This window comes from Ostrinia furnacalis, unplaced genomic scaffold (assembly GCF_004193835.3).
Source record: "Ostrinia furnacalis isolate ACB-3 unplaced genomic scaffold, ASM419383v2 OfSCF1955, whole genome shotgun sequence".
Classification (NCBI taxonomy): domain Eukaryota; kingdom Metazoa; phylum Arthropoda; class Insecta; order Lepidoptera; family Crambidae; genus Ostrinia; species Ostrinia furnacalis.
Window position 1 is genome coordinate 209,061 of NW_021132194.1, and position 7,780 is coordinate 216,840.

Genomic DNA, 7,780 nt, shown 5'->3' on the forward strand with positions numbered 1-7,780 from the left:
TACTTGAAGGTGAAATAAAGTATCAAATTAACTAATATTGGGGAAACTGCTTTTTGAAGTGACAAATGTTTTTGGTTAGAATAAGCTAGAGAACTTTAGAACAGCGGGATTAGCGATACACACTTTTTACTTATGACATGCTCAAATTCAAGCGGGTACGAGTATAGCCACGGGTAAAAGCTATGTAGTATGAAACAAATAAAGAGAAGCACTTTATCCTACCGTTCAGGTAATTACTTAAAGTGTCAACCCGAAAGGAGCTACAATGTAAGTTTTCTAGTCAAGTTTTAAAAATAACTTTTAGGTAATTGTAGGTTTCAAGTAGAAAAACCGTTCAAAAAGTTGAAGTTAAAACGTCTATCATTGTAAATAACTTGAAAAAACTTGAGCCTACATTTAAATAGTTACCCCCATTTTCAAACATAACTTTAACGTGTAAGTGTCACCAGCACATTTTCGCGAGTTTCCTTTGTTTGTGTAAGGGTCAATTTTACAGTCATTAGGCTAACTTAAAAAATAGTAGGTATATTATGACTTTAGAAGATATGAAAACACTGGTATCGATATTTTTAAGGAAAGTTATCGAAGAACGAAAACTTCAGCGAATGGATATTTATCACCAACAGTTTCTAGTAGGTGGAGTAATTCTTTTATGCTGTTTCTGAATCCACACCGAAATATACATTTATTAAAGTAGCTTTGTGTATCATATGGTGCTGCATTAAATAAGGAGATACTTATAAGTCACAGAATATTTAAATATTATTTTTCTTATTATTAAATAAAAACGGACTCGTTGCTGCCACCTAAAACAATTAACTCTAATTTTCTTTCAATTCACACTCCTCGTGAATTCAATTACATAGATGTTTATAAGAACCATGGCAACAAATTTTCCACATCTGCAAAAAATATATCAAAAGCCCCTTTATAATTTGGCTCTGTTTATTGCTTCCACATAATTGGCTCGATTATGAAGCGCTCGCCTTAATTGCCCGATTCTCAACTTCGACATTATCACCTCTCTGCCATGAAAAAATGAGATGGGACTGCGTTGATCGATACGATGTTTTGTCACAAACTTTACTATGAGGTCTTACAGTGCGCGTGGACGCACAGGGTCACATACGAACCAATGACAGAGCTCTTTTCAACGCTGTTCGTAAGATTTACTGCTTCACATAAGCAAGCACCGTTTGTGAATACGGGTGTTAGTTAGTATCTTATTCGTAAAAATACAACAACGTCACAACGTTTTAAGTAAAGACTGTTAGTGATTTGTCACTTTTCATCCGAGCGAAATCATACATTTATTTTGTTACAGTTAATAAAATTATTAGGCAGACTACTTAATTCACTGTTTCCATTTAGAAATCTAACTTTTGAGCTAAGTTACTTAGTACAATCTAAGTTACTGAGTGGGTGACCTCTTTGGCAACATTTCTTTTTTCTCTTTTCTCTTCATTGTCTTTGTACTTTTTTTTAGTTGTCAAATAAATAATTTTGCTTTCTTTCTTCTTTTTTACAAGCAATACATACCTACTTTTGACTAAGGTAAGTTAGTTAGGGCGAGTAGAGTTAGAAGCTAGGCTTTACATGAGATCTGATAACTTATTCATGGTGTGAGCTATAATGATCTCATCTTGACATTTAAAATTTCGGAAATAAGTTTGAAATTAATTAGTCGATAGATTTGGCATAACCACATCCCTACGATTCACTTCAGTATATTCTGCTTAATAAAAATATCAGCCGGGCAGGGCGTCAAAGAAACAAGCTTAATTTAATTACCTCGCCTTTTAATAAACTGGGCTACACCGGCTAAATAACAATTAGTTACCGAGTAACCAAAGCAGTTATAAGAAAATTCCCTGCCGGTTCTTCAAAGTTCGGGAGTTCTCAATTTGTTTCCCTTCATTCTTTACGCTTTTGGAGTTATTGTTGCTTGGCAAGATAATTAAGTAAGTATCTAGGTTCTACTATTTATGATTAATTTTACAGAATTTAGTAGAAAATGTTTTAATATAGACAAAATCTAAAAAAGTAGCTCTTATAACTTTTATTCGTACCTAGGTACTTACCTCTTTTTTAAAAATTGAACATTTGACACAATGATTTATTCCTTTAAACAAAAGAACTTAGAAAAAAATTCCTTAAACGTGTAAGCTTTGTGTAGGGATTTATGAAAAACAAAAGATGATCGTTATTTTTTTGTTAAGAGCGTCGATCATTTGTTTTAGAATATTTTCGGCCAGTGCGCGCTGCCGGTCGAAAAAGGTTGATATGTCATTTGAAATAGTTTGAACTAGATATTTAATATAGGTACTACCTTTTTGGTAAATAATCAAAGCTGGTGCAACATAATCTGGCACGTTAGTGAGGCGCTGCAGGCGTAGTGCACTCTGTGAAACTTAACACTATAATGCCTGCCTGCGGCGTTCGCTCCCCTCTGCTACAAGCTCGTAGATATTACCAATATTACTCAATTTTGTATGGTAATTTGTGTAATACCTACATTGTCGTGATGCGAAAATTAATAAGATATTTAACACATTTCTGTTACCGTATTATCTAATCATTTTTGCTAGATGATGATGGTAGCTGATGAATTTGTTGTACACAATTAAAAAGGCATTGTTGTAAGTTTGTACGGAAAACGATCTTATAATGGGGATTTTTTATAAATTATATCCAACTTATTCATTTTATGAATTTCAGGTTACTTATTTGTAAAAGTCGCTGACATAGCTCGACGGATCAGCAAGCTGAAGTGGCAGTGGGCTGGGCACATAGTACGCAGAACTGACGGCCGATGGGGCAGCAAGGTTCTGGAATGGAGGCCACGTACCGGAAAACGCAGCGTGGGACGTCCACCCACAAGGTGGACCGATGACCTGATAAAGGTAGCGGGAAGGCGCTGGATGCAGGCCGCTACCAACCGTGCGATGTGGAAGTCATTGGGGGAGGCCTATGTTCAGCAGTGGACGTCCTGTGGCTGAAATGATGATGATGATGATGATTTGTAAAACAACGAAATGGAACCATTTAATTTATTATTTTTCATTTAACTACTCAAATAGGATTAAAATTAGGAACTAAGTATTTTATGTAAACCTTTTAAAATGAAGGAAACTATTACCTGAATTAACTACTTAAAACATGTCATACTATTTCAGATAATCGCCAATACATTAAACTGTCTAATTTCGTTGCATAATCGCATGTATTATAAAACCATTTTATAGTTTAATCGGTGGTACATCAGTAACATGATTACTTTCCTGTTCCAACGTAACCCGCTTGTGACAAACAAAAGAAACACATTTCATGCGTGTAACCGAACTCCAACGGAACTGACTCTATGCCCTCTTCCCTCCCTAGGCCTTGTCTATGCCCGCTGAGCTCTATCACTTTAGACTTAAGTTTCAGATTGGCTTGGCAGATGTTTGGTGGTTGTTTTGTCTATGATAGGAAGGGCACTTTGCAGCTTGCTCTTCCGGGCTGTGTGAACATTGACACTGGATCGGTTATTGAGATCAACGAACTTTGTATAAAATATCAACAAAATTATTGACGCTATAAAATGGAAAACCTTCGAAGCTTAATAAAAAAGAGGGATCGTGCTTTTTTGGGGATTTTTATTCAAATGTTACATAAGCTGTGCAATTTTATAAAGCAAGTCACAAATCACATTATTAAAAAAAATGTTTAGATTTATTATCTTATCTATTTAGTTTTTCTCAACGAATTCTTCTCGTATACGTATGATAGAATATCTTAGACAAATCAATAAGACATCTACTACCACAAATATCTCAGTGAAGTAGAAGTTTAAAACTAAAGCAAAAACTACAATACAATCTGAGGTGTACACGTGAAGGGGAAGAAGGATGTGAGTAGGGTGACAGTAAATACATCTTTTGGTGAAAATACACTGTTGTTGCACTATTCACGATAGTATTTTACGAATAGTTAAAAATTTTAGTAGTTTATATGTTTTGAGTTACCAACAACGATATTAATTATTGGAAGTAGGTAGGTACTTAACATTCATGATCAGATTCAATTTCGTGATTGTTTTACTAGGTTTTTTTTCCACAATTTAGGGTTTAGCATTGTCTACCTCTACGGGCTGTGATTGAAATAAATTGAGACTCCAGCCAATGGACAAAGAGACCAGTTTTCCACCTCAGGTGGTCACCCTACTATTCACAAGTGGTCAGCTAATAGCATCCTCGGTAGGCGGTCCATCTCCAGACTTAAAGGGCATTTCTTTCGCATGTCCACTTTGTTCTAACCAAATAATGTCTCTATTTATTGGTTTTAGCCTTCACTCGGATCCATTTGCTGTGTTTGACGTAGCTTTTGATGGGAGAATATCCCAGGATATTGACAAAAGGTTTGTTGAACGTCTGTAGTACAAAATTATCGAAGTACAACACAGAAGGGCTAATTTTTATGTCACAAACATTGTTGTTAGAAGGTAACTGAAGTTTCAGGCATCCCTGCCTGGTTACAAAATTTAATACCGTTTAACGCTTAAAAACTGATTTTGATTTGATAATTCAACCTTAGTTTACGAAAGGTAACATCGAATTTAATCTGAATGCTGATTCAGTAAAGACAGAAAACAAAAAAATTGTTTTAAATGTATTTTGTAGGATGATTAGGTAGTACTAATTCGCACCCTACCGATGGCTGCTCCGATAATTTCATTACGGACAGATGTTTACTATCGGAACTTATTTATGGCTTTAAAGTTGGCCCCCCATGATCACCTCCCACCGTGCAAAGTTTATCATTTAATTGATTAAAATACAACATTGTTTTAATGTACATTCAACATGTGTTTCATTAAAGATTTGTTAAAGCCTGTAAACTAGATAGTAGGTACACTCGAGTTTAACTTAAAATCACTAATGCTATGCTAAGTAAGGTATTTTTTCTGAGCCTGATTAAGCTCATTTCTTGTCATTTAACATAAATATGAATTATCATAATATCTCCAAGTTCTTAGATTATCGATACAAACTTTTTCAGCCTTTTTTGTGACGCAAGACGACTCTTTACCAATTTATTTAAAACGAAATTCTTCCAGTGGTTTCAAAACTTAACAAACAAACCAAAGATTCTTTCTCCTGCTTTGATAATTTTGCATAATTTAACTTCTATTATTAGTTTTGTCATTTCACACATAGTTTTTAGGACTATTTATGTGTTATAAAGTTGGGTCACACGGTGCGGTAATGAATGGAATGCCTCGCGCACGTGCGTGGCCGGCTTGCCCCCAGCCGGGGCTAATTCACCCCCCATAATTATATCTGGCAATTTTCCCTGATTGCATACGATATGGCAACACAGTTTTTTGCTTGCAGGAATGTTGGGGTGCGATTGGTTAGAGCGAAAGATTTAATTAGCTATTATTTTGCTTGCTTTTAATGATAGTTATTATTGATGTTTCACTTTCATGTTTTACTTGATTTTATTTTTAACTAGCTGACCCGGCGAACTCTGTTCCGCCTTAAAAGCAGTAAATAAGCAAATTTTGACCGTTTAGACCTACCCTGGACTACAACAAACATTTTAAAACCAAAAACAGGTCAATCAGACCAGCCGTTCTCGAGTTTTAATCAGACTAACGAACAGCAATTATTATTCATTTTTATTTATACAACGTGTTCCATTTGTTTTCCGGAAATTTTAGGGGTATATTCTATAAATAAAAACTAGTTAAAGAGTCTAAGGAATATGTGTTTTTAAAAAGCATATTTTGAAGATATTGTAAATTCTAGATTTAGAATATACCTAGTTTAGTAGGGAATTTAGTGCAAGAACCCCTCCACTTTGGTATAGAAGGCTCATTTTTGCAATAGTGGTTCTTTGGGTACTCCTGAGTGGATTTCCTTCGGTAGACATCGGGAGCCCCCCCTGTGGTAGCAGGGGGAGGGGGGGCAAGTTTCCTTCCGCCGCGCTTCACTTTAAGGCCCATATCTTCAAAACTATGGGTATTAGGGCAAGTGTGGTATCATTTTCAGATAATTAAAGAATGGCGAATTCATTTCTAGAACAAACTTTTTGCCCTTTCATACAAAAAAATAGAAATATTGAGCAAAATTCACAAAAACCAAAAAGTATTTTTTTAAATAAACGTCGCTTACTTTTAAACCACTGGAGACAATCTAATAAAACAAATATGACCTGAAAGCTACATTTATGAGGATTATAAAAATATAACATTGTATGGTACTTTTTTCGCAAAAAGTAGGTGAAAAAAATTTTTTCTTCAGGACACAGCGGGCGAATTTTATTGCGCATCGGAATTTTTTATTTATTTTATCCATGAATTCATACTATTTGGTTCATAAGCAAGCAAGGATTATTATTTTAGAATTTATTTAGAGTTGCTGGCACATCAATCTACCATGATTTGTATTTTTTCNGTTTGCGCACTCACTACGCGACGTCAAGCAATAAAAACCTAAAATTCGAACGCCAACTTTTTGCTACAACGCTCTTAATGAAGTCGTTGGTCTATCGAGCGAGACATACTTTTGTATGAGATGTTACTGAACTGAATAATTTCTTCGTAAACTTTACATCAATAGTATTTACTGACGTAACTTCTTGCTTGATTCTTGTAATTATGTAGACTAACATCTAGTTTATCTCTGTTTGCAGGGTCCCGAACGTTCGTTGAGGACAAGATCTACGACGAATTCGTGCAAATGTCCGCTGAGCGCGCGAACCGCCGTGTGGTCGGAGATCCGTTTGACGCGAGCACGGAACAGGGTCCGCAGGTATGTAATACAATATGTAAGAAACTGGATTCATATCAGAGTATTTCTCAAAAAAAATGTACGTAACGAAACGGTAGTAACGAAATAGTAAGGCCATAAGGCTTGTTATACATTGGCGAAATATTGTGAATGCTCTTCATTTATTCAATTCGAAATATTTGTAAGTATGCACCCAAATACGGGGTAATATTAAGGGGTTAGAAATAAAATAAGGGAGTAATCATTCATAGTATTTTAATAAAATTATTTTTGTTCCATCATGTTTATCCATTTTGAGNGAAGTTTTGAGTAGTGTTGATAAAGATTTATGGAAGAAAGCAATTGATGAAGAAAAATAATCTTTAGAGAAGAATAAAACATGGGAAATTGTAGGAAGAGAGGAAGCAGGAAATAGAAAAATAATATCAAGTAAATGGATTTTTACAATAAAGTCTGGTGGAAGATATAAGGCTAGATTAGTGGCAAGAGTTTGATGTGTTAATTGAAGAACATTTTATAAAAATTTTTTAGGAAGAGAGAGGGAATCTTTGGAGAAGATGTTAGGATATAGAATTTTATCATGAGATGACATGTTGCTGGCAGGTTTTATTTTAAAAGTAAACAGCATTAGAATAAAGTTTGAAAATAATGACAGGTGTAGNAAAAAGTAGCTCTTATAACTTTTATTCGTACCTAGGTACCTACCTCTTTTTTAAAAATTGAACATTTGACACAATGATTTATTCCTTTAAACAAAAGAACTTAGAAAAATTACCTTAAACGTTTAAGCTTTGTGTAGGTATTTATGAAAAAAAAAAAAACAAAAGATGATCGTTATTTTTTTGTTAAGAGCGTCGATCATTTGTTTTAGAATATTCTCGGCCAGTGCGCGCTGCCGGTCGAAAAAGGTTGATATATCATTTGAAATAGTTTGAACTAGATATTTAATATACTACCTTTTTGGTAAATAAAATCAAAGCTGGTGCAACATAATCTGGCACGTT